General features: G+C 50.9%; 1 protein-coding gene across 5 annotated transcripts in view; it reads left to right on the top strand.

Moving 5' to 3' along the window:
- The window catches only part of TNS1 (tensin 1), a 199301-nt gene that overhangs the window by 42236 nt on the left and 131487 nt on the right, over window positions 1–25578 (top strand). The window contains exon 1 of one of the 5 annotated variants that reach the window (XM_054700075.1): window positions 23499–23728. The exons of the other annotated variants lie outside the window; for them this stretch is intronic. The gene's annotated coding sequence lies outside the window, so the exon portion shown is untranslated. Of the gene's footprint in view, window positions 1–23498; window positions 23729–25578 lie in introns of those variants that run through there. 5 annotated transcript variants of the gene reach the window in all.

Raw genomic sequence — 25578 nt, 5'->3', positions numbered from 1 at the left:
TGGGAAGTGTCCACTGCTCTCCACTGTTTGGAAGAATTTTTGAAGAATTGATAATTGATTCTTTTTTAAATGTTTGATAGAATTTACACATAGCCACCTGGGCCTGGGATTTTCTTTGTGGGTAGTTTTTTGAGTGCTAGTTCAATCTCTCTGTGACAGGTCTACTCAGATTTTCTATTTCTTTTTGAATCAGTTTTGCCAAGTTGTCTTTTTCTAGGAATTTGTCTATTTCATCTTAGCGATGTAATTTATTGGCATATAATTATTCATAATTTCCTTCATAATACTTTTTATTTCTTTAAGGTTGGTAGTAATGTTCCTTCTTTAATTTCTGATTTCAGTTATTTGAGGTCTGCTCTTTTTTTTCTTGGTCAGGCTAGCTAAAAGTTTGTCACCTTTGCTGACCTTTTCAAAGAATCTGCTTTCTTTTTCTCTTACAGGAGTTTTTCATTGTAATTGCCTTTGTTTATAGTTACTGTTTTGAGTGACCTCTGCAGGGTGGCGACGTGACGCTCATCTCATTGAATCCTTGAAAAACCACACATAAAGCAAATGTAATTGGCCACGTTGACAGATGAGACAGTGGAGGTGGGACACTGTGCACTTGATGTGCTGCTCTCAAGGCAATGAACTTGGGGTTTTAGCTCCAGTTTGAGTGCCTGACTCCAAAGCCTGATGGCTTTTCATTATAGCAGGGAATGTCTCCTGATCATTTCCAGCCACTGGTCTCTTTGACTGAGGCTCATTTTCTGATTTCTAAGGGGAAGAGCCATGGGTGGTGGTTCCTTCCCACCTCCGGTTGGTGGGCCTCAGCCTGACCTGGTACACCTGCTCAGCCTATTTCCGCCACCCTCAACTTTGGTGCATCTCAGAGATCTGCATTATTAGCTAGCAACCTCAGTGATTGTGATCCTGGGGTCTCCTGACAAGCACCCCAGTAACCTCGTTTGCCCCTGAAAACTTCTTTCAGCTCCAAGTGACTGGTCCCTCTGGCCTGTGTTCTGCTTCCTCTGGGGTGGTTGTCAAGGATGAGAAAGGTCTTCTCTTCTGTGTTTTACGTAAATTTGGCTCTGAACCTCCCCCCTCCCAATACCTTCTTAATGTTCTCTCTGTGGTAATAAAGTGTAGGACCTTCGGGGTTAATGAGGAGCCTTGGCGTATGTAATAAGCAGTATGTTAGTGTGTGTGTGCGCGCACACACACAAACACACGCGCGCACATGCAGTCTCTCTCTCCCCATTGGCAGGGAGGGGGTGAGGCCAGGGGAGAAAGTGACACTGAGCTGTGACTGGTTTCTCATTTTCCTGGAATGTAGCTCCCAAAAGGTCTCATATTTTTCAGCATTTCTGACTCTGGGACTGTGTAAACATCACATGGGGGTTGCTGCATTTGAGAGAACTGAGGAGTTAGCAGGGGGGAGGGTGGGAACCCAGAGCAGAGAGAGATGGCAAGTGAGGGATGAAGAATGGGAACGAGTGAGGGAGAAAGGAGAGGGGGCCTGGGTCCCCTTGAGCCAGAGCACATGGTCGAATGTGCAGGAAGGAACAAAGGCCAGAGGCTTTCCACTAAGTACGAGGGATCTGGTGAGGGCTGGGGTCCAGCTAGCAAGGCAGAGGGGCCCTTGGTGATTAGGAGCCCCGCCAGTAGCTTGGAGGGGAGGGGTGACTCCTAGAAACCTGGCCCAAGTCAGCTTCCTGGGCTGCTTCTGGCTTTGAGCTTGGTGTGTGTGCAGTGCCCGCTGGGGCTGGCTCAGTGGGGCAGCTTGGGGGAGGGGACTTCCCTCTCCTGGGTGAGGCTGGTCTGGCGGTTGAGGCCACAGCCCTTGCCTCCTGGGGCTCCGAGATCCAGTCTTTACCTCTTGGCTCTCCCTGGGGGCTAAGGCCCAGCCTTAACCTTGTGAGCTGTGCAGGTCAGTGACCTAAAATTGTTGGCTGTCCTGAAGGGGGTGTGGTGGAGTTGGGGTCCCTCCAGCCTTTGGCTCTGGGGCTTTTAACTCTGTCATTTATGTGACCTGCATTTTATCAGACAAGCCACTCAGCCTCTGAAATCTGGGTTCCTTGCTGGTATGAATAGGATGACATTGATAGCAGCCGACCTTGCAAGGTTGGTGTGAGGATTAGGAAAAAATGTAGGTAAAATCCTGCTCGGCACAAGATAGGCTCTTTCTCAATAGATGAAAACTCTTATTCTGTTATTCTAAGATCCAGTGATAACAAACAGCTGATTGTCCCAGAAATCCACTAGTCAGGGCCTGGCCACCTCCACAGGCGTGACCATACCTCCCCCATTCCCCGCCCCATTGATTCCCCCACCTTTGGTCACCTTCCAGCCCCATGCCCTCCTCCCTGCCCTTGACCGCTCTGAGAATCCTGGCCTCTGACTGATGAATGACTTGGCCAGTTGCCCCCCATGGCTGGCAGGCAGTGGGGGGCCATCAAAAGAAGGGTATGTGTGTATCTTGGGGTAGGTACAATGAAGCACAAATTGAGTCACAGATTAAACCCCTGGCCTGTTTCTGCCTGCTGGGCTGGGGCACTCAAGTGAGGGTGTCCAGAGGTGTCTAGATTCAGCTTGGGTTTTGTTCAAGGAAGCAGGGACGGAAGGTCACTCCTGGGTCATAGGTGTTTGGAGGAGCAGCAGGAAGGCTCCAGTGCTCTCTCCTGCACTTGGAAAATCACACTGGCTTGAATCCACCATTAGTGCCCAGCTTATAAAGATTCTCTGTCCTTGCACAGATGGGCTCCATTTAACCTAATCCTCACAACAACACGGAAAGGTAGACATTAATATAATCCCTTAGGGCACAGAGGAGGAAACAGGTTGAGACAGTTGAGCAGTATGCTCACTGCCAAGAAGTTGGTGACTGGGGGATTGAACCCAGACTCAGGGAAGAACCCCCAGGTAGCTTGGTGAGAACTCTGACCCCCTGTCTAACATACTCACCATTATTGTTATTTGACAAGTTGCTTAGCCTCCTTGTGACTTGGACTCCTGATCTAGCCCTGCCCCATATTATTGTGAGAATTTGTTGAGTGAGTCCTTATAGAGTGCTTAGAGCAATAGAAAAATAACAATTATTGTTAGCATTATTCAATGAATGGGGAATCCTAGTCAGAGGCCACAGGCAGGATGGATGTAAGAAATTATTATGTAAGAATTATTGAACTTGCTTGAACCTCCAGGGAAACCATTAGCAGGCTCCCCACTGGATTGGACTATCCTGTGAAATGGCGAGCTCTCAGCAGCTGTCTTGTGTTGTGAGAAAGGAGCTGGGAGTGGGGACAAAGTCTCTTGTTCTAAGATTTGGGAGCTCGGGGTCAGAGTTGGATTGGTCTCCTGCCTCTGCTGCTAATAGCTGAGTTTCTTTGGACCATTTTCTAAAATGCCTGGATTCTCATCTATGAATTGGAGTCATAAAGACCTTCCTGCAGGACTGTGGTAGGTATTAAATTACTGAGATATGTAGGGAGAGTGTTTTTCAGCTCCTGGTGCACAGTGGCCAGTGACCTGTGACAGCTGTGGCTGTGGTGGCGGCATGGTGTTCTGGCGTTCTCCGGGTGATGACCCCACCAGAGCTGGAATACAGGGGTGTCTCCTTATCCTCGGCCACTGTGTGCTAGGCCGCCAAGCACCTCCCTCGTGTTGGAACCCCTCTCCTTAATTCTTTAACTGTTCTCTGGTTCTCATTCTGACTCTTAGTCTGTGTCTTCTTTGGGACCTACTCCCAATTTTTAAAAATTTTGAAGTGATTTAGATTCACAGAAAGTTCACATAGACTCTGTTCTACTTCCCCTGACACAGCACCACAGCACAAGTGATGGAAACCAGCAAATGAACACGGATCCGAGGCTGTTGACAGCTCTACAGGTCTTACTGGAATCATGCTGGTTCCTGCACTGCTGTCCCCTTTGGATCCAGGTTCTGGCTCCGGATCCCTCGTTGCATTTAATCGTCACATCATCTTAGTCTCTTCCAAGCTGGACCAGTTCTCAGTCTTTCTTTCACGACTTTGGTACTTGTGATGAGTACCGGCCAGTTCTTTTGTAGGCTGTCCCTCAGTTTGGGTTTATTGGATTTTTTATTTCCATCATCCTTTGACATTTATTGGTGAAATTCTAGAAAGAACTGTCTTTTTCCCTCATTTGTTTGTTTATTCAGTTATTTTACTTACGTCAATATACACTCTGGATAAGCACTTCCTTTTACATTCTCTAAATTCTTACTTTGTTGAGAAGAAACACTTCAAATTTATTTATTTTTGGTAAGTTTTTTATTTTTATTTATTTATTTGGATATCACTATTATCAAGACTGGCTAATATTTTTTTCCCCTGGAGTCCCAGATGCCTGCATCCACTTGCCCTTCCCATTGGATATTCACTTTAATGTTATTTTCTAGGTTAATGTTCCTCAATGTTATCATTAAATTTCTTGGATCAAATTGACCTGGGTATGGCCGTTGGGGTTCCTTTAAGTTGGCAGGACCCACAGCTTTATATGTATTTAAATTATTTAAGTCATTGGCTCCCACGACTGTGGGGGTGGGTAAGTCTGATATCTGGCAGAGACAAACTAGAAACTCAGGGAGGGATTGATGCTGCAATCTTGAGGTAAGATTTCTTCCTTTCCAGGTAACCTCAGTGTTTGCTCTTCAGGCCTTCAGCTGATTGGGCAGGGCTCACCCATATTAGTAAATGTTCTCCTTCACTTAAGGTCAACTGATTGTAGATACCAACCACATCTACAGAACACCTTCTCACAGCACCTGGATTCATGTATGATTAAGTCACTGGGCACTGCAGCCTAGTCAGTTGACATGGAACATTAATCATCACTTTCATTCTATAGAAACATGAAAGTCATTTAGCTTGGCTTTCCCTAGGTTGGCAGAAGGAGAAAACAGGGTCGCATCTGGCTGACTTGAGATGGAGATGCACAATTCTGGTCTACCCCTCTTCAGTTTCCAGATTTGACCTTTGACTTCTTGCCCTCTAAGAGCTTGGGCAAACCTCTCATTGTTCTCAGTTTACAGATGGGAAGGGGATAAGAAGAGGGCTTTTACATACTTGCCTTGGCATTTAATGCCCCCTCCACAGGGCTTGGCTTCAGTACCTTCCCAGGACTAGCACCTAGACTTCTGGGGACACACCTGGGGTGCCCATCCTTCCTGGGAGAGGTCAGATGTTCTTGGTAGCTGCCTTCCTCCCTCTGAGCTGATGAGCTTGAATAAGGGTAATCAGAGACCAAAGTGGGTTAACCACGGAGCCCAGGCAGGAATTGTGGCTGTGGTATATGTGTGCACGTGCATCTTTTGTGTACGTGTGTGTGTGTTTATGTGTGTGTGTATGCAGTATTCTGAGGTTGGTAGTGCAGGGAAAGCTTCTGGAATTTGAACCAACAAGGGGACCACAGTTGCTGAGTAAGGCTGTCTGTTGGGCAGAGTTTAGTGAGGTTCTGTAGGCTACTGGGATGAGAAGCCTCTGACTGCCCCTGAATTGGAGAAGGGCATGTGGAAACTAGGGAGAAAGGGGCTTTTATGCAAGAGGAAAACCCTAAATATGTCCCCAAAGCTCTCCCCTGCTCATGGGGTCTAGCACACCTCCTGCCTCGCCGTGGCACTGTCTTTCCTTCCGGGAGGGAAACAGCCATAATCACTATGGGTTTCCTTGGTCTTGGTCTTTTCACCTAGGAGAAAACAGGTTGATACTTCACTGGTGCTGTTAAGTTTTGAAGCGGTTCCTTCTGGTGGTGGTGGGGGCAGTGAGGAACACCAGGGAACTGAAGGAGCAGCCAGCACCCCTCCACTGCCACCTCAAGAATAGTAATGTTTGGGAGGGCTGAGCCTGCCTGCACTACCTGGGATGTGTCTGTAGGGGGCAGGATGGTGAACTGAGCTGCTGGGAACCTGGAAGGAAAATCCTGGAGTCTAGCCTACCTTGCACGGGCCTGGGGAGAAACAGCACAGGTCAGCTGTGCCCCCTATGACCACATCGGCTCTCAGGCCACTTCTGCACACACTGGCCCAGCCTCTGGGGTGGTGATGAGGTCAGGAGACAATACAGTATCGGCGAGCGTCCTTGGGTAGTGAATTTGACCGGTGCCAGCCTTGGTTTCTGCAGCTATAATTTGGGCATAGTGAAGATAACATTGAGCTGTGAAGAGTTTGGGAAACAGTGCGTATTGTGGGGGTCTGGGCCCATGAGTGGGGCAGCAAAACTGGCGCTCCTCCCACCCCCACTGACTGGATGAGTTAGTGGAGGGGCTGGTGGCTTCTCCAGGAGCCCTGCGCAGGGGTGGGAGAGGGGTGCTGCAGTGGTGGTCCTCTGCAGAGTCCTCTACTGCTCCCTGGCAGCTGCTCCTCCTGCTCTCCTCCCGTTCCCCCTCCTCTCTACCGCCCCTCACGTGAGGATGATAAACTCTCTGCCAGCTCCAAATAGGGCCTGACCTCAACGGCGAGGCATCTCCCCTTGCCCCCCACCCTGGCGGCATTCCTGGAGAGGATGCGTTTGGACTGCTGCCACTCACCCCCTCTGACCTCCCCGGCTCCCAGCCACCCCTTGGCCTGCCAGCTGCTGCCCACCCTGCCATGCAGCCCACCCTGCGGCTTTCTTCTGTCCAGTCTCATCAGAGCCTGAATGCCAGAGGGACCAGCTATGGACCTCAGATGGGTAGTTAATAATAATGATGGTAATAATAACAGTGGTTGCCTTTTATGCAGCACATAGCGCCCTGGGTCCCATGCTGAGCACTCTGCATGGGTCGGGTCTCTGAATCCTCGAAATAACCCCATGGGGAGTTGCTATTATTTTTCTTCCAGTTTTAGCAGGGACCGGGGAGGGTCAGGTAGGGGGAAACTTAGGCTCAGAGAGGTGGAGCTGCTTGCCCTGCCTGTCACAGCTGTGGGTGGAGTCAGAGCCTGATGCTTTTGATGTTCCAGCAGCTCCCCCCTCAGCAGCACTGGACTCCAGTCTGCCTGGTCTCAGCACCCTAAGTCCCCAGAGATTTAAGAGTGGGAGGCAAGAGTTGCTTGGGGCCTGAGCCTCCCTGCAGCATCTCAGTTGTCAGGGGAGGTGGGTGGGGATCTCCTGGGTGCTGAGAGTTTGTGGAGGGAAGGTTTGTGTTCCTCAGCGTGCTAGAGGATCAAGTGAGGAACCCAGGGTGGGGGCGGGGGCGGGGGTTGCAGGTAGCCCTTTCCCAGGAACTCCTTCACCTGTTTGTCTCTAGGGTGGTCTTGGATGGACAATGAAGGATTTCTTTATTAGCGATCCCCATGTGAACCTCCCATTTTGAGAAATTGCACCATTTTTCCACTTTCATTAAACACATTTTGGCTGCCACCGTTCAGACTTCCGAGAGGCAGGGGATAACCTGTATTCCCAGACTCGCTGGTAGAATTCCTGCCCAAAGCTCAGGAGTGCGGTGTTTGGAAATTGGGACCAGCGCTCACAGGCTTCCCGTCCTGTCTCCCAGTTCCCCTGGCGCCTGGCCTCCTGACGTGCTGCAGCCGGCCCCTTTCTGCCAGTTTCTGTCCAGGCGCCCAAGTCCACTGTGCAGCCTGGGTCCTGCCTTCCTGTCCTTCCTGCCTTCCCTTGGGTCACGGCGCTCCTTTCTCCTTCCCCACTCTGGTCTGTGCAGTTGCCTCCTGGACCTCGGGCCCTCGGGGCTGTTGCCTGCCTGTCTGGGAGGGTCAGTCAGCCTGGGTGTCAGATGAATGTGGGTTCAGGTCCTGATTCGTGCTTCTGTGCCACAGTTCCCCCACCTGTAAAACGGGCACGAGAATGCCTCCATCCGAGGGTTTCGAAGGAGGGAGGACCCGGATGTGGGATTATGCCAGTTTCCCTGTGGGGGACCGGGGCCGGCTGCTTCCCCCACTGCCGTCTTTCCCACCTCGCATAGCCATCGACACCCGCTTGCACTATGACTGCATTTTTTAAAAAATGACTTGCTTTTTTAAAAAAAAAAATTTACTCATTCTGAGTGATAGAATTTATGGACTTAATCTGTAATTATTTTAAATTCTATGCAAATATTAACATGGCTGACCTGTGTTTCCAACTGAGGTCATCTTGAATACTACTACACTTTTGGAAGCACCGATTAGGATATCATCAGACAAACTTCTCCCCCCCTTTAGATATTTTTTTATGAATCCTTTATTACGGGAGAGTTAAACACAGAAGGAGCAAGACTGGTATAATGCCCCTCTTTGTACCCAGAGCTCCCCATGGTCAGCTTCGTGCTGTTGTTTCTTTTGCCCCACCCCCTCCTTTTTTTTTGCAGTGTTTTTAAAGCAAATCCCAGACATTATATCATTTCAGTAATATCTTGCATTATGTAAATGCAAGTATAATGTAAATACTTCAGTATGTATCAGTGACAGATAAGGACTTTTTATTTTAACACTACCATAATAGTATTATCACAGTCAGCGCAATTAATACTTTCTTAAGAGCAGGTCTTACTAAGGCTGTGCTCATTTTTCTCTCATTATCTCAGAGTGTTGTTTCGGTGGTTCTGAGTCAGGCAGATGCACTTGGACACCGGGCTGGGACTGCGTCTCTTATTCTGGGGTAACGTTGCCTGTCTTCTCACCTTCAGCTGATGACCCATGATCACTTCATCTGGTGGGTGCCTATTTCTGATGGGCACCCTCCCATCTTTTCTCACATTGCTCCCTCCAGGTGGCCATCTGGGGTCCCTCTCCAGCTGGAGCCCAAAGTTCCTTCTGCTCTCAGCTTCCCCTCTGGCTGTGGCTAGTGCTTTCCCCGGGAAGGAGGTGGGGGGCGGGTGCTTTGGAAGCATGTGCGTGAGAGTGTGTGTGTGTGTGTGTGTGTGTGTGTGTGTGTAGACAGTGGGAGGAGAGCAGCCCCTTGGGGTGAAATCGGGCGGGGAGGGTTGGGTTGTCCCTGGATGTCCATGTAAGGCGGCCTGGTTTGCTCAGAGTGGGCGCCGAAGGGGCTGGCCATGGGGTCACGCGGCTCCAGGCTGGCCTGAAGGTGCCCAAGGCCTGGTGGGAACACACCCCTTCTTTCAGTCACACTCTCCTCTGGGGCCCTGTGCCCCTGCACTCTTTGCTTTCATTGTTAGCCAAGGTCCTGCCCTCTCTGAGCCTGACTGGCTGGGGTCAAGCTTGGGACCCTGCTCTGAACCTCCCCATCCCTTCTCTTGGGGGCTGGGAAAGTCTCGCCCCAGACTCCCCAGGGCCCAGCCTGTGTCCTTCCTCTGTTCCTTTTGCTTAAAAGGTCCCAGGCTTCAGCTCTGCCACCTGGCGGGTTGCCTCCTGGGAAATAGAAGGCTTGGGGATGTTTGGGACCTCCTGGCTTCCTCCCCAGCATCCTGGGCATCTTGGGGGAGGTCACAGCCCTTTTCTAGATCTCAATGTTCCATTGAGATATGCCCAGAACAACTCTTGACATCAGTGACTGAGTTGCCCAGAGGGGCACTTGAAATTTAGGTGCATGTGTGTGGGCACCGGGGCCAGAATAGAGGTGGGGCTGCGAGTCTGAGGTGAGGGCTGTCTGTGGTCACCGGGAGCCAGCGGGACTTGCCTGCTCCCCTGTCTGTGGGCTAGCATCCCTTGCACCCTGCTGCCTCTGCTTCAGGCTCCCTCCTCTGTCTGTCTTTGTTCTTTATCCTGTCTGGCTTTTCTCTGTGTCACTCCCTCTCTTTGCTGTGCCCTCAGACTTGGCATGCTCCTGTCATCCTTCAGGGTCCTGCTTTGTCCCCCAGCCCTTCATCCTGAGTCCACCCCCACTAAAATCCAGAGACCCTGCCTCTTGATGTCTGCATCTTCTAAGTTTCCTCCAAAGTTCTCTGAGACTGGGGGCACTCGGAGGGCTCATGTCTTCTGTCCCCTATTCCTGGGACACCCCTTCCATCTTGAAGCTGCTGCTGATGTTGCCAGCAACCCCCAAATGCTGCCACCTTTGTAGGGTTCTGCACCCGTGTGTGTGTTTCTTAGTGCCCCCCATTCCTGCACCTGTAATGAACATGAGCTTTTCCCCTGGAGAAGAATGAGCCCTGAATGAGAGACTGCCAGGAAGAGGGGCTGTTTGCAATCCTGGGTGGATCCCTGGCTTAGCAGTTGGAGGACTTGGGTTCAAATTCTGGGCTCTTCACTTCCTAGCTGTGGGGTGAAGTGAACTTTACTTCCTGGAACTCCTCCAGTGAACCTCCGTCCCCCCACCTGTGAAACAGTGGCCATAACCGTGATGTCACTGGGTCGTGGTGAGATCAGGGTGAGACATCCCCTGAGGTAGGGGCTCCTGCAGCTTCCCACCACCCTGGGCAGCGTCTGGCATGTGTTTGCCCAGCAGGGAGATCAACCTTAATTTAGTCCACTTCTCAGGATGAATCCAGACCTCCTTTCCTCTCTATCACTGCCTCTGCGGAGAAACAGGCCCACAGTGGGCCTGGGGTCCCTGCAGAGGGGAGAGGGGCAGATCCCTGCCAGGGTGTCTGTGTTGGTGGCGCCGGCTCCTGGGAATCCTCCAGGATGCACTGCGGGTGGGTGGAATCCAAAGGGTGAGACACTGAGGCCGGAACGTGCCGAGGATGCTTGAGGCTGCTTATCTCGGGCCAGGAATGTGCTGCAGTATTATTAGCCAACATCCTTCTCGCCTTTGGACTAAGCACCCGGGGGGCACGGCGGACACCTGTCCAGTTCTGCCTGCCTAGACAGCCCACGGTGCCTGTGCTGAACCTCCTGTGGCTGGAGCTTACGTGCGTGCCTGCGTGGAAGTGTGTGTGGTGTGTGTGCATGCATGGGGGTGTGCACGTGGAACTGTGCATCTGTGTGTGGGAGTGTTCCTTTATCTTGGTAGTGTGTGTGTGCAGAGAGTGAGCATGTATATTTGTACACATGTATATTTGTACACATTTGTACAAATGTATATTTGCCCTTGTGTGCAGATGTGAATATGTGCATGAGTTTGAGTGCACGTGTCTGCAGTGTGTGGCTGTGTGTGCATGTGTGCATGAGTGTGTGTATGTATGATTATGTGGCTGTGTCCCTGGTAGGGGGGCGGTGGGGCAGAAGCCCCAGGGATCTTAGGGAGCAGGAGAAAATGCTGGGGCAGGGGGATGTGATGGCAGGCTCTGTGCAGGTCAGGCAGGAGGGGCTGCTGGGGTTCTTGGTACATGGGGTCTTGATAAAGAACCCTGAGTCATTTGAGTTTAAGTCTTGCCTCCATCACTCACTAGCCTGTGACCTTGGGCCAGTGACTTAACCTCTCAAACCTGTTTGTGCACCTGTATGGTGATAGTAATCATACCTGCCTAATAGAATTATTAGGAGGAAAAAAAATTACAATGCTTAGAACATACTAAGGGCCCAGTAATGCTGACACATCCGTATAATCGTTATTATCATTGTCATCATGATTATGGACCCTCTGTCTGTCTGCATTTGACTGATCCCCCAGGCAGGATGGGGCACCCCCTGATCCTTGTGCTCAAGGCCCAGAGAGGGCACAGGGTTGGCTCAGAGGGAGCTGGGAGCAGGGCAGAGCCTTGAGGACCCATGCCCTGGCTCCTGGGAGCTCTTGTCGCCACACTGCCCCGCCTTGCTCATGTTTCTGGGGTGGCAGTGCCTTGCCAGGCTGGAGAGGTACGGGGAATGGCAGGCTTTCTCACAGGCAGCCCCGGACTTAGCTCTTCATAGTGCAGCCTCTTCCAGGACTGATGCTTCCTCTCTCTGCCTGACTGCGCTCCAGCAAGTCTTCGGATGTTAGCTCCCCGACCATCCCATGAATCCTGACTGTCAGATGGAGAGGAGAGGGACCCACGATGGGCAGCTCCGGAATCTTGACTTCCTTGCCTGTTCCTTCCCAGGAGAACTGGCCATCTGGCTCTTGACGTAGGCCCTTGGACCTGCTGGGCTCCCTGCTCCACTCTGCTCCCGACTCTGGCCAGCTGGGAGTGGAATTCCTAGGAAGTGCTGGGCCCGGTTAGAGCTTGGCCCCCACCTACCCTCCTTCTGCCCCTGCCAGCACATCCCACATCCTCTTCCTCCATTCTCCTAGGCTCTCTGGACCTCCCAGGTGCCAGGATGGCTGGCCCTCCCTGGGGTAGCAGGCCCAGGGTGTCGCCAGGAGTGTGGAGGTGGGAGTGGGCACTTTGGCGCCTGGCATGGAGGGTAGGATAGGTGAGCAGAAGCAGGTGGGGTCTGCCAGGATCCCTCATTCTGGGCAGACAATGAATGCCCTGGAATCCAGCCAGAGAAGATTGGGTTTTCACAACTACCACCAACTACCCGGAAGGAAAAAAATAAACCAACAACAAAACAACCACCATACTTCTTTTTTTTTTTTTTTTTTTGAATCTGCAGTTAATGGCCAATGGGCTGTACATTATTAAACAGGCAGCTGGCAATCTGCCAGGGTAGGGTGCTTGAGCCAAGACTCACAGCCTGAACACAGTGTTCCTAGGAAAACAGTCACCATGGGGTCTCTGGGGAGAAGCACCCAGAAGGAGGGGCTCCAGCTCTTGCCCCTCACCCTGGTCACTCTTCCCAGCCAGCCTCTGATCTGCTCGTCTCGCAGACAGCACAGTGTGCTGCATGGCTGTGTGGGTCCCTCACAACCTCCTCGTGGCATAAGGTGAGCCGGTGCCGTTCCCGGGGGACTAGCCTAATGCAGGGGCCTGAGCTCTGGCCTGGGAGCTGGACATCTGGTCTAAGGTTGACTTCCTTGAATTCCTCCCTTGATGACATTAGAAGTCCCTCCTTGTCCTCCCTGGACCTCAGATTCCACATCACCACAAGTAGAGGATGGGGCTGGTCAACTCTCATTAACATTTTGGGAACCGTAATTGTGTGGCCTTGGGAGAGGCTGTGCTGATTGTTTCCTAGAGTTTGGTAACCACCCCCCCCCCCGCCCACTTACCGTATCCCTGGCCCCATTGGTGAGACCAGGAGCCACGTTTCAAGCAGGATCTGCTGGGAGGGATGGCTACTGGCCCCTTTTCAAAATTTTTTAGACAGTACCTCCACCATCTTGAAGTCAACTAGAGTAAATGTTAAATGTCTAAGGGTGCAAGTGGGAGAATAAGCGGGGTCTTATGACCACCCTTTTGGTGAGGCCACCTCTGCAATAAGGTACAGGAATAAAAACGGTATGGGGGCCAGGCCACCCTGGGGACCTGCCTTCTGCACATCAGGCTGCTGCTAGCCTGTGTGTGTGTCTTTAGTTTGGAGACTGGGTCTTTAGAAGCCCTCTCTGAACCTCTTAAAGATATCAGACATCAAGAGAACCTCCAGGGCTTCCATATGATCCAGCAATTCCACTCCTAGGTATTTACCCAAAGGACACAGAAACATTAATTCCAAAGGGCACCTGCACCCCTATGTTTATAGCAGCACTATTTACAATAGCTAAGCTTTGGAAACAACCCAAATGCCCAAAAATAGATGATTGGATCAAGAAGATGAGGTGCATATACACAATAGAATATTACTCAGCAATCAAAAAGATAAACTTCAGCCATTTGCAGCAACATGGATGGAGCAGGAAGGGATCATGGTCAGCGAAATAAGCCAGAAAGAAAAAGAAAAATACCGGATGGTCTCACTCATAGCAGGAATCTAGAAAACCTAAATAAGGGACCAGGAAAAAGGCTAATTATAATAAAGTAAAAATCAAGATCAACAAGCAACTATAAACCAGAGACACACTGGGTGAAGGGGGGAAGAGGAGGGAGCAGGATCAAAACAAGGGGGGATGGGAATTGTCTGGGGACTATAACCAAGATGAAAATGCATACATTGTGCAACAATGAAAAATGATGTAAAAAATATATAAAATTAAAAAAATAATAAAATAAAATATAATTAAGACCAAAAAAAAAAAAAAAAAAGTACTTCCAGGATAGTGGAGTTCATGGGATTCGATCCTAACACCAACTGCTTATTTGCTGTCTTACTGCTACTGACTTTGGGCAAACGATTTGACTTCTCGTATCTGAGTTCCCTCAGCTGTATGAAGTGGGGCTAGACAGAGACACGTGCCAGGGCTGTGGGGTTGGAGGAAGACGTTGATGCTTGTGTGGGGCTTATGGTGGGACCAGGCACACTGTAAGTGCCCTTCAGCAGGTAGGATCTAAGCTGGCCCTCCCTGTTTGTCTTGACGTCTCAGTGGTGTTCGTGGTACTACTTGGTGCTATTGTTTATTCAGTGTGTCCTTCCCTAAAGCAGCGCTCCCTGACAGCAGGCTCTCTATGGAGGTCCGCTTCTGTTCCCACCCCTAGTGCTGGCACAGGCCTGACCCATGGCAGGAGCCCAGGAAGCATTTGTGGGATGAATGGGTGAAGGAATGAAGGAATGAAGGAATGAATAAAGGAATGAAGGCAAGTGAAAAAGGATTGAAACCAGCAAAACAAATGAGCACCTGGAATGTGGAAACCTCAGAAACTGAAAGAACTAGGCATGTCCAGTCCGTGAAGTGACTACTTTGGGAGATTCTGAGTGATCACGTCTGTGTTTTTTGTTTTTTGTATGAATCTTTTTTTTTTTTAAGATTTATTTTATTTATACAAGGACCGGGATACAGGCCAGATGTGCGGGACGGGGAGAGGATTCACCAGAGCCAGAGCAGGGAACAGAACAGGCAGACTGACGAAATACACCGCTGAGGGGAGCAGCATGTGGGTTGCTGCGAGGCTGGCGGGGATTGAACCAGCTCTGCAGAGGCTGCAGACAGCTTCACAGCACTGCGCTCAACCAACTGCACTACCAGGGAGACCCTGTTTTTTGTATAAATCTTTGAAGGGATTGTTCTCTGAAGCAGAGCCAGGTCACTGCAAGCAGGTATCCACTTGGTGGAAGCTGCCTTGGATGTAGGATGACTCTGAGGCTCGGTGAGCGCTTGCGGGTGCGGTGAGCATGTCAGGTTCAGGGAGAGCCCTGTGCTGTATGGAGGTTGACCAGCAAGGCCTGAGACCCCTGCTGACCTGCTGCTGCTGCTGCTGCCGCCGCCTCAGGAGAGTCATAGCAATTGTAGCTGATGCCTCTGAACTTCAGTTTCCCCATGTGTAAAATGGGATGATAATGGTTAATAATACCACAGTGTTGTTAGGGTTAAAAGGAATTGATATCCGCAGAGCGCTAAGAACAGGACCTGGCACATGGAAAACACTCAGTAAATTCAAGTGTTTGTTAAGCGGGGTTAAAGGCCAGGATATTTTGGAAGGAGAGAGGAATCTTGACTCTGGGGTGTGGGTGGGGATGGCTTCTTTGAAGGAGGAAGATATGGAAGGAGCATAAATATATGGAGCGCTGCTCTGTGCCAGACGCTACACTCAGTGCTCAGAGTGGCTAGTTCACTTTCCTGAGGTCACACAGCCAGTGACTGGGGTGGCCAGGCTTTCGATACGGTCTGTCGATACGGTCTGTGCAACTCCAAAGCCCAAACTCTTTCTTATCCTCTCCTGAGCCTTGGTGGGATGGGGCGAGGTTTCTCTCATTCTCATACCCTGAGAGGAATAACACCTTATTTTGAGGTAAAGCAAAGTGAGGGTGTTTATCTATAGGGTTCGAACCTGGTCCTCAGGAGGGAAGTCTCTAGCTTGCTCCAATCCTGAAAGCGCTGTATAATTTAAAAACTATGCGGAGGGGATGTGAGTAGAGTGAGGGATGGACATCTCCCCTGGTTGATGGGCATCTGAGGATGCCCACTTTGGGCAAATGTGTCTGGCCAGGGCCAATTCCCAACAGGGATGCTGGGTGGTAGCAGGGGTGAGTCTTGGGGGCCAGGATACCAGTTGGCCAGCAAGAGACCCGCCTGGGACAGCACGTGTGTGTCAAATGAGTATGGCGGCTCCCCCGCTCCAGGCCAGCAGCCATCGTGGCTGAAGATCAGCTCTCATGCCAGGGCAGATCGCCTGGCCAGCCTCTCTACAGGCCTGCCTTTGTCAGGATGCTGTCCTGCCCTTAACAGCTGCTCAACCCCCCGCTGTTTTGTCCTTCAGCCATTTAGAGATGAATAGGAAACGGTCCCAGGCTTCAAGGACCTCACAGATGAAGGGGTAGAGAGAAGAGGAGGTGTATTTGGATAGTGGAGTTTGCCCTGGCTCACTTGCCTAAGATAGTTTTTGAAATATTTGGTAGTGCATGTTGTATTCTTTATCATCTGGTATAAAAATTGGGGCCATTTTCCTTGACTATTCTTTGTGCTTGTATTCAGCAAATACTTGTTTGGTATCTATTGCTGTTCTCCCCTGGATGGTCTTTGATTTATAGAGTTCGGAAGAAAACTTGACATTTCTGATGGACTCTGAACAGTTGGGAGGAGTAAAGTGTAACTCTCACCTCTTTCAGTCTAGATTCTATACCTCTAAGAATGGAACCAACAGTGTGTGTTTTGGAGGCAGCCATATACTGTCAGCTGAATGGGATTTCTGTTTTCACTAAATCCTAGACCTTTCCCTGCATGAACTATCATTAAATTTTTATTTTATTTAATTTATTTATTTTTTAAGATTGATTTATTTATGCATACAAGAGCTGGAGCATAGGCCAGAGATGCGGTAGGTGAGAAGATTCACCAGAGACAGCGGGGAATGAAACAGGCAGTCTGACTGAAATACATTGTTGAGGGGAGCAGTGGGCAAGTCAGGAGAGGTCTGCTGTGCCATGTGGGTTGCTCCCTGGCTGGCTGGGGGTTGAACTTGTGCAGTAGAGACTGCGGATTGCTTCATAGTGCAGTGCTTAACCCCTTGCGCCACCAGGGAGGCCCCATTAATTAAGTTTTTAAAAATGACTTTGGAACCTAGGAGACATGTATAAAGTCAGGTTTACATTACCACCAACAGTGCACAAAAATTCCTTCCCCCCCACATGCTCACTAGCTCTTATTAATTTTTTGACTTTTTGATAATAGCCTTTCTAACCAGTGTGAGGTGAAGTCTTAATTGTAGGTTTGATTTGCATTGCCCTCATGATAAATGAGGTAGAGAATCTTTTCATGTGTCTCTCGGCCATTTGTATGTCTCTGGTGAAATGTTTGGATCCTCGCCCCATTTTTAAAGTGGGTTGTACAAAATAAATAAATTTGGTTATATGTTTCTTGTTGGATTAACCTCTTGTCTCATCTATGGTTTGCAAAGAGCTTCTGCCATTCAGGATGATACTTTTTTGTTTTAATGATGGTTTCTTTCACTTGTTTAGTTTGATGTAGTTTAATTTCTTCTTAGTCTCATTTTTTCCTTTTGCTGTTGGAGATGAGTCCTCTAAGGCACGACTAAGGCTGACATCGAGGAGCTTATCACCTACATTTTCTTCTGGGTATTTTATGCTTTCAGGTCTTGCATTCAAGCCTTTAATTCATTTTGAATTAATTTTAGTATATATGTAAGATAATGGCTTAGCTTTATTCTTTTGCATGTGACTGTCCAGTGTTCCCAGCACTGTTACAATGGAGAAAGGAAAATTTCTTCAATTATGTTTTTGATTCCTCTTTCTTAATCAGTTGTCTATACATGTGTGATTTTTTTCCCTGGACTCTTTCTTCTATTCCATGGGCCTGTGTGCTTGTTTTTAGTCCAATACCATACTGTTTTGATTACAATAGCTTTATAGTAGAGATTGAAGCCAGCGGGCAAGATTATTTTATTTTATTTTATTTTTTATTAGTTTTTTTTTAAATATTATTTATTTATTTATACAAGCACTGGGTACAGTCAGAAGTGTGGGAGGGTGAGAGAATTCACCAGAGCGGGGAGCAGAGCAGGCAGAAGGACCGAAGTACACTGCTGAGGGGAGCAGCGGGCGGCAGGAGAGGTCTGCGCGCCATGTGGGACCCTCCTCTGGTGGCCGGGGAGCAGCCGGGGATCGAACCGGTGCTGCAGAGGCTGCGGGCAGCTTCACAACCCAGCGCTCAACCGCTGCGCCACCGGGGAGGCCCTATTTTTGATCTTTCTTTTCAGGATTGTTTTTGCTGATGTTCAAGGTCTTTTGTGATTCCACACAAGTTTTAGGAATTTTTTTTAATTCTATTTCTGTGAAGAATGCCATTGGGATCTTAATAGAGCTGGTGTTGTATATATATGTTGCTTTAAGGAAAATGACCATTTTGACAATATTGATTCTTCTGATCCATGAGCATGGAATGGCTTTTCATTTTTTTGTGTCTTCTTCGGTTTCTTTCAACAGTGTCTTAGAGTTTCCAGTTTTCAGTGTGTAGTTTCATCACTTCCTTGATTAAATTTATTCCTAATGCTTAATTCACTTTGCTGCAATCATAAATGCTATTGTTTTCATCATTTCTCAATTGTGCAAGTTCATTTTGGTGTAGAAACCAATATTTTTGCATACTGATTTTGTAGCCTGCAACTTTTACTGTATTTGTTTATTATTTCTAAGTTTTTGGAGTTGATAAAGTTAATTTTGCATTTCAGTTCAGCTTAGCGTCTTTTTTCCTTCATGTACCTGGTAAGCCTCCATTCTAAGTCTTCACCTAAGTTACTGATAAGTATGTTGGACAAGCCAGGGCAGAGGACAGAAGCCCTTTGGCAAGTCAGAAAGTTGACATTGATCTATTAATCAACACCCCTTGGCTTGCCGGCTAGGAATCTCTCGGCTTTCTATCTTGTCTCCTAGCATTTCATCTCAGGTCCTGCCAACACCTCCCTAACATTCAGATAATTTAGGTCTGGGGGATTCCCAGACTGTCCAGCCTAGAAACCCTGGTAGTGGGGTTAAGGCGGTGACTGGCTATGTGAGGGAGGGCTGTGGGCTGTCTGAGAGCTTCCAGACTAAAGCCAGGGGTCATCACTGGGTGGACCAGAGCAAAATCCTGCCCTGGAGGCAGCTAAATCCCAGACTCCTTCCAGCTTTAACATGACGCTTTTCAGGAGAGTCAGTGATTTGTGTGCGGTGAACCGGCGCTGGCAGCAACTTTCTGAATGAAACATGTTCCCAGGTCTCTTCCAGGGTGCCTGGGAGGTTATCAGATGAGACAGTGGGACCCAGCAGGGACTGAGAGTGACCTCTGGTCACGGGTGTTGGTGGCCAAGCCGGGCTGGAACCTGTCCGACTCCCAATCTGTGCTTCTTGGTGCATCTTGGGGTGTTGGGCTTTTCTCCATGCTTCCCTGCCCTGGGGTCCTCAGCTCTCAGACTCCCATCTGAGCATGGGAAGCGGGAATGTGGCTGGTCTAGCTCTTCTCCCTCCCTAGGGGAGTGTGTTCTAAGGCACCTAGAGTGGTGCCCATTTCTGCTCTTGTAGAGATGATGACAGTGCATGCTAATGAGATGGGAATATATGCAGATGAGATGCAAATATGCTGAGAAGGGGTTTGGCCCTTGTTCCTGCCTCAGTCTGGCCTGAGCTTTGAGGGTGACAAATAGAAAAGGAAGCGAACAGTGACCTGGGCTGTGAAGTCCAGTGTCAGGAAGGAAGGGAGGGAGGGGGCTCTGTGGTCAGCAGGGTAGGGTGTGGTTTAGCCTTGGAGGGAGCCCTAGCCAGGAGGGGTCCCAGAGGGTGACCCTGAGATGAAAACTTCCTGGGGACCTCCCAAACTAAATTCTAGCTGCAGGAGGGTGTGGTCAGGGCCGGGTGTGTGTGTGTGGGGGAGGGTACAACCTTAATGCGCACTGTTGCTCATGGTGACCCCCGGGGGGCCTGGCCTCCAGCAGCTGTGTGTTGGGTCCAACAGGATTCTGAGGCTCAGGCCTTCTCCCGGTGGTAGTGGGCGTGTGGCCCTACATTCTCAGGGGTGGAGAGGGCGGAAGAGTCAGGGACAAGGACGTTCTAGCAACTGCCCCTGGACACCACCCCCTTCCTCCCATCCGAGGAAGACCTGGAAGTCAGCTCCTCCCTGCACGGTGTCTGTGGTCCTCTTGGCCCAGTGCAGAGGAGCTTCCCCTTAGTGATATAAAACCTTGGGAATCTGACCCCAAGAGAGTGAGGGTCACAGGACATGGTGCCCTCCAGGGGGAGTGCTGGGACCTGGAATTCCCACTTGTGTCATGCAGTGACACATCTTTGAGTCAGGAGAGCTGGACCAAGTTCTGTCTCTTTCATCTACTGCCCTGTGATTGGGCATATCACTTATCTGCCCCGAACCCATCCCTGAGATTGGGATAAGAGTCACGGCTGCATGGGAAAGGTCTGGAGCAATGTAGGCTCTTAAATATCCCGTAAAATGCCACGAAGGAACAGTGAACTCAGCACCTGGGCACAGAACTCCTGCTCCTACCCTGATAGGGCCGAGGCCAGGAATTGGGTTCAGCTCTCTTGGGCTTTGACCCATCTTTCTCTTGATATTCTTTGCCTTCCTTCCCTGTGTCTCTCTCCTCTGTGCCCCTTGGCATCACGTCTCCTTTCCCAATGGACGCGCCTAACTCAGCACCTGGCCCTGATGTGCGCCACTCCCTTTCCTTACCCCTCTCAATGGGCTCTCTGTTGCTCTCTGCTCCTGGCCCACCACCCCCCAGCTCACTGGCTCTCCTCCTTCTGGGGCTCTGTTTCTGACCCCTCTTTGTGCTGCGCTCTCCTCTGCTTCGCTGCCCTCTGTCCCTCCAGCTTCTCTCTCCCATTAACAAGCCTCTATTGACCGCTTACTAGATGCCAGGCACTGCCCTGCTCCTTTCTGGGTCGGGTCTCTCTTTGCCTCCTTGCTGTCCTCTCTTTCCCTCCCACCCGCTTTGGCCTCCTGCCTCCCTTCCCCCAGCCCCACCAGGCTCCAATACTGGTGTTATTCAGTTTTATGAGAAACCCCCAGGCCTGCCCCTGAACGGACCAACCACAACTGGAACCAGATGTGCTGCCCTGCACTTGGGGAGGGAGGGAAAATGGTGTGGGCTGGCGTAAGGCGGGAGGAGGTTGGGGGGATGGGAGATGGGAAACCCTAGGAATTCTGAGTTTTCATTGGTTGGGGGTGGGGAGGCGGAGGAGAGGAAGAGGGAGAGGAAAGGGTCTGAGCAACTTCTGCAGAAAGTTCTCAGTGTGTGTTTGTGCTTGTGCACGTGTGTGTGCGTGTGCGTGATGGGCGGTGGATGTTGGACTCTGGGACATTTCTTGAAAATACAGGGGAAGGATGCTCTTTTTCTTTGAAGTCTTCTAGCTTCCTCTCTGTGTGGTTTCTAGAGACTTGCTGAATTCATGGTTCTGTGCCCAGGTGCTGGAGCAGGAAGGCTGGAGAAGAGGGGGTGATCCTGGAGTGGGGCAGTGGAGCACATTACCTCCAAAGGCTCTGTGGGAGGGAAGAGGCTGTCTCTCAGAGTCCCCCGTTCTGCCCCCCCCAGTGTCAATCCAGTGGTCTCATGTCTTAGCTCAGATCAGTCTTTCCATCTGCAGCTATACAGCTTTGAAGATAAACGTCTGCATGCAATTATCTTGGTACAGCCTTGAACAGAAGAAAGCACCCAAAAGTGCCCCTTTACTTGCTTTTTGACCAGTTGTCCATCTCTGCATCTTTCCATTTCTCATTTGTTCATCCCACATTTATTGAGAATCTCCTATGTGTCAGCTACGTGCTAGGCACTGCACAGAGCAGAGGAAGGGGCGGAAAAGCTGGAACACATCGTTATTCAACTAAGGGAGACAGAGGAGCACGCAGTGTATGCTGCCGCATTAGTATAGGAGCAGGAGCCTTGGGTGTTAAGGGGAGGGGACAGTGTCCACCCAATGTGCAGTTGGAGAAAGCTCCGTGGAGGCTGTGGTGTTTGGAGTTGAGTCCTGATTGTTGAAGGGACAGGAGGGACAATGCCAGGAGGCCAGGGGGCCAGGGTCCCCATCACAGAGGGCCTTGAATGCCCTGCCTCAGAGCTGGGACTGGACATGGCAGGTAGCAGGGGACTAGGGACTGGGTGATGTCAGTCAGGATGATAGTGGGTGTAGGCTGAAAGAGATGGGGAAGATGTTCTGTGATCTGAGGGAGAGGAGGCTCCACCTTAATAGCATGCTCCTGGTTCTCGCCCCCCCCCCATACCTTTCCGAGGATTCTAGAATGCTGACAAGGATCCTCTCACTTCCCTAGAGTCTCCAAGGCTGAGCCATACCCTCACTCTGTGAGGAGTGACCTTGGGCCCCTGAGTTGGGCCAGTGTGGGCTGGGAATGGGGCTGATCTCCCCTCTGTAGTCTGTCAATCTGAGGTGTTTTCAGTGGGGCCACCTCGCTCCCATCTTCAGGTAGCACCCACACCCTCACTGATTGAGGCCTTGGTGAAGGCTGGTAGGTTCTGAGATGCTGGAATTTGGGAGTCTGGGAACCACCTGGGAAGGGCTGGTCATCTTTCTCTGGAGGGGCTGGGAATGGCGTCTCTACCTGGCCTCCCTCAGAAGGTGCTGGGAAGGTGTCTTCCTCTTACCCCCATCCTCACTGATGAGCGGAGGTGGAAGGGGAGCATCCCTCTAAAGTGAAGGCTTTTTTTACCCATCATGTTTTTTCCAGGTACCCCAAGTCTTTCCTGAGAACTTTTGTTCCTCCTGGGCCTCCTCTGCTACTTTACTTTTAGAACTTTGGATCCAAACTTATTGTGGGGAAACTGAGGCTGGGAGCTTCATATCACTGGCCCAGAACTTTTTAGGAAGGTGGTCTGGAGGGGGAGGAGTCTTTCAATCCCGGGAGGGCTGAGTGGTGGGAATCACCATCTTGTGTGGTCTCAGACAAGTCAGCTAATGCTTTGTGGTCACTTTCTTCAGCTAAAATGCCAAGATTAAATGGCACCCCAAGATTAAGTGAGAGATAATATTCTTTAAGTGTCTGGATGCATACGCATGCAGCAAATGACTTTTCCCCCAAAATAATCCTGTAGGCTCTTTACTTGAATCAATTATGTGATTTTCCAACTTTTCAGATTGTATTCCCTGCCTCCAAGATTTTTAGTTATAAAATATTTCATACATATCATAGAAAAATTGAAAAGTTCATGTGATAAATTCTCTAGATTCTGCAACAAACCCTGGAGAATTTACCTCATCTCACTACTGTCCAATCATCAACCCATTTTATTTTTCGATGCATTTCGAACAGAGTTTGAAGCTTGTGTTTTATTAACTAGGGTTCAGCTTAAATCAGTTTTGAATATCCAGTCCCAAATGTCCTAACTTAGCCCCAAAACAAAGCAAGGGGTTGTTATTCCACATTTGACAGGTAAAGAGAAGACACCTTCACAGTCAGATTCTAGGTCTCCAGGCCCAGAATGAGTTGGAAATAGCAGAAAGCAGAGTGTTTTCTGTAAAAGTTAGGAGCCATTGTTTATTATTATATTGTTGTTGTTATTTCTGCAAACATCCTTCCCCACCCACAGTCCCCTTTCTTTGCAGCTGTGTCTCTTCCATGGCATCCTGGACCTCTTGGGGTCCTGCCCCTTTTCTCTACGCCTGTCCCCAGATCCCCTGAGGTCCCCAGGGAGACTGCTGGGCCAGCGGCTGCAGGGGTGGAGTGGCCATACTAGTCTAGGAGCCTGGTGGGAGCCTGGCGAGAGAGCGCCGCAGGGGTTAAAGGAGGCGGAGGAGCTGATGGCTGGCGGCGGCTCCGGGAAGGAGGCGGTGCGAGCTCACCGCCAGGGGAGGGAGCCGACAGCAGCGAACTCGGTCTGTTGCTCCCAGCAGTGGCCCTGGGACCCGCTCTGCTCCCTGTGCCTGCTCCCACCTGGACACAAAGCTCACTCACGCCCTCCTCTTGGCAACCAGCTTCTTGCCAGCTACAGCTGCTGCCTTGTCACTGCCCACTGCTCCTGTCCCTTGTGCCCAGACACCCACCCTACCCAGTGGCTCCTCAACCGGAAAGGTGAGTGTGTGGTGTGTGTGTGTGTGTGTGTTTGTGTGTCAGGACCACAGATGGGACATACATTAGGGCAGGGGCATCAGCTTGCCTGATGCTAGGTCTCTGGGCTAGGCTAGCCCCTTGGAGGCCAACCTGTCGGGGTGCCCTGGCTCCCAATGTGTCTGTAGTTCTGACAGGGATGTCTGGGGTGCGGCCATCCCTGCTGGAAGAGACAACCCCATCGGAGTTTTATTTGCTGGGGAAGTTGCTGGTGTTAGTGTTGGAGACTGAAGCCAGCAGGAGCAAATGGGCAGGGACTCATCAACCAAGGAAGCGGGGAGCTTGGCGATATTAAGTGACCGGACTTCCTTCTACCTGCTGTCCACCGCAGGGCTCCTGGGGGAGGGCACCACCAAACGTGCGGGCATGGGCATTTTCCTCTTTATTTCCCTGCCCGCCATTCACGCCAGCTGCTGCTGGACACATTTCTCCTTGGTTTGATCCCTTATCTCCCGGAGGGCCAGCCAGAGCTGCTTGGAAGGACCAGGAGGCCTGGAGTGGTTGGAGTTAAAAGCACCCCCCTTCGAGCTATCCCACTCAGCTTGGGTCCGTGCTCCCTGGCCCGTGGGCACAACCTGGCATGAGTGCCCCCTGTCGCCCTCCCCCATCAGGCCGCCCTTACTGCTTCCTCACCCCTCTGGGCAGAAATAGCTAATCCAGGTGGTTAATGAACAGACACACGCAGCTGCCTTCCACCCCGACTCCTTCCTCTCCCCCTACCCCTTCTCCTCCCCTGACCCTCTGATGCCCTCCCTGCACTCCTGCCCGAGCTGGAGAAGTCATTGGGACCTAAGCCCAGGGACTGTCCCCCACCCCCAACTCAGGACCAGGGCTGCCTGTCCAGATGTTCTCAGGCTGGCCGCTGTCCTAAGAGGAAGCTGGGAGGGGGCTGAACGAGGGGTGGGCAGGAGCTCCGCTGCCCTCCAAGCTAGGATCCCTGCAGGAGCGTGGGATGGAGTTATGGCACAGAATGGACACTGGAGAGGGGAGGAGCTGGTTTGGGGAGCTCAGAAGAGGCAGTTGTGGGGTGAGGCTAGGAGGAGGGAATTGGAAATTAGGATTCCAGGGTCTTTGGGGACAGGCCTTCTCTTCTGGGAGCCGCAGTGCCCTGCCGTGTGGCAGAGCCAAGCCAGGAGGCTATGGGGGTGTGGGGGAGCACTCTCCTTCAGGCTTTGACGGGCCTTTCCTGAAGCTGCCTGGGTGGGGTGGGGACCATTGTGGCTCAGACTTGGCCTTAAGTTGCTTCTACCCTTGCCAGTTGGCGGCAAGTTCTGTCTCCCCCACCCTGTCTCTCCCCCAGGACCTCAAAACTTACTGCAGCTGAGCTGCCCTCTGCCCCGACCTCTCTGGTCCAGAGCTGTGGGAGGGAGGACCTGGCTCAGGCTCTGGAGGGGACCTGGGTGGGGCAGCTTAAAAGGGGGTGAGAGCTGGGAATCCCAGCTTGGGTTGGCCTCAACTCTGCTGCCCATGGAGGGCAGGGACCTGGGAGGGCCTATCAGGATCCCCAGAATAGGGCGCCTGGACTTTGATACCGTCCTGAGAACAAGATGGTGGAGAAGGCAACCTGGGAACACCTCCTTCCATGTCTCTGGCCTTGAACTCTCTGGCTTTTCCTTCCCGATCGCTCATTCCATACTTCTTCTTCCCACCTTTGTCCCTTAAAGCCCAAGTCAGCTTGCCCTGGGGGCTGCAGTGTCCAGAACTGCAAACACGGGGGCTGGTGACCAGGTGGGTGGCAGAGGAGTTGACCATCTAATGGTCACTGACGGACAGCGGGCAAAGCCTGGGAGCCTCGGTGTCTCTTTCTGCTGAGG

Source organism: Talpa occidentalis, unplaced genomic scaffold (assembly GCF_014898055.3).
Source record: "Talpa occidentalis isolate TD23 unplaced genomic scaffold, MPIMG_talOcc4v2.1 talOcc4.3, whole genome shotgun sequence".
In the NCBI taxonomy this organism is placed as follows: domain Eukaryota; kingdom Metazoa; phylum Chordata; class Mammalia; order Eulipotyphla; family Talpidae; genus Talpa; species Talpa occidentalis.
The sequence above is the reverse complement of the archived record's forward strand: the minus strand, read 5'-3'. Positions and strand labels throughout refer to the sequence as shown.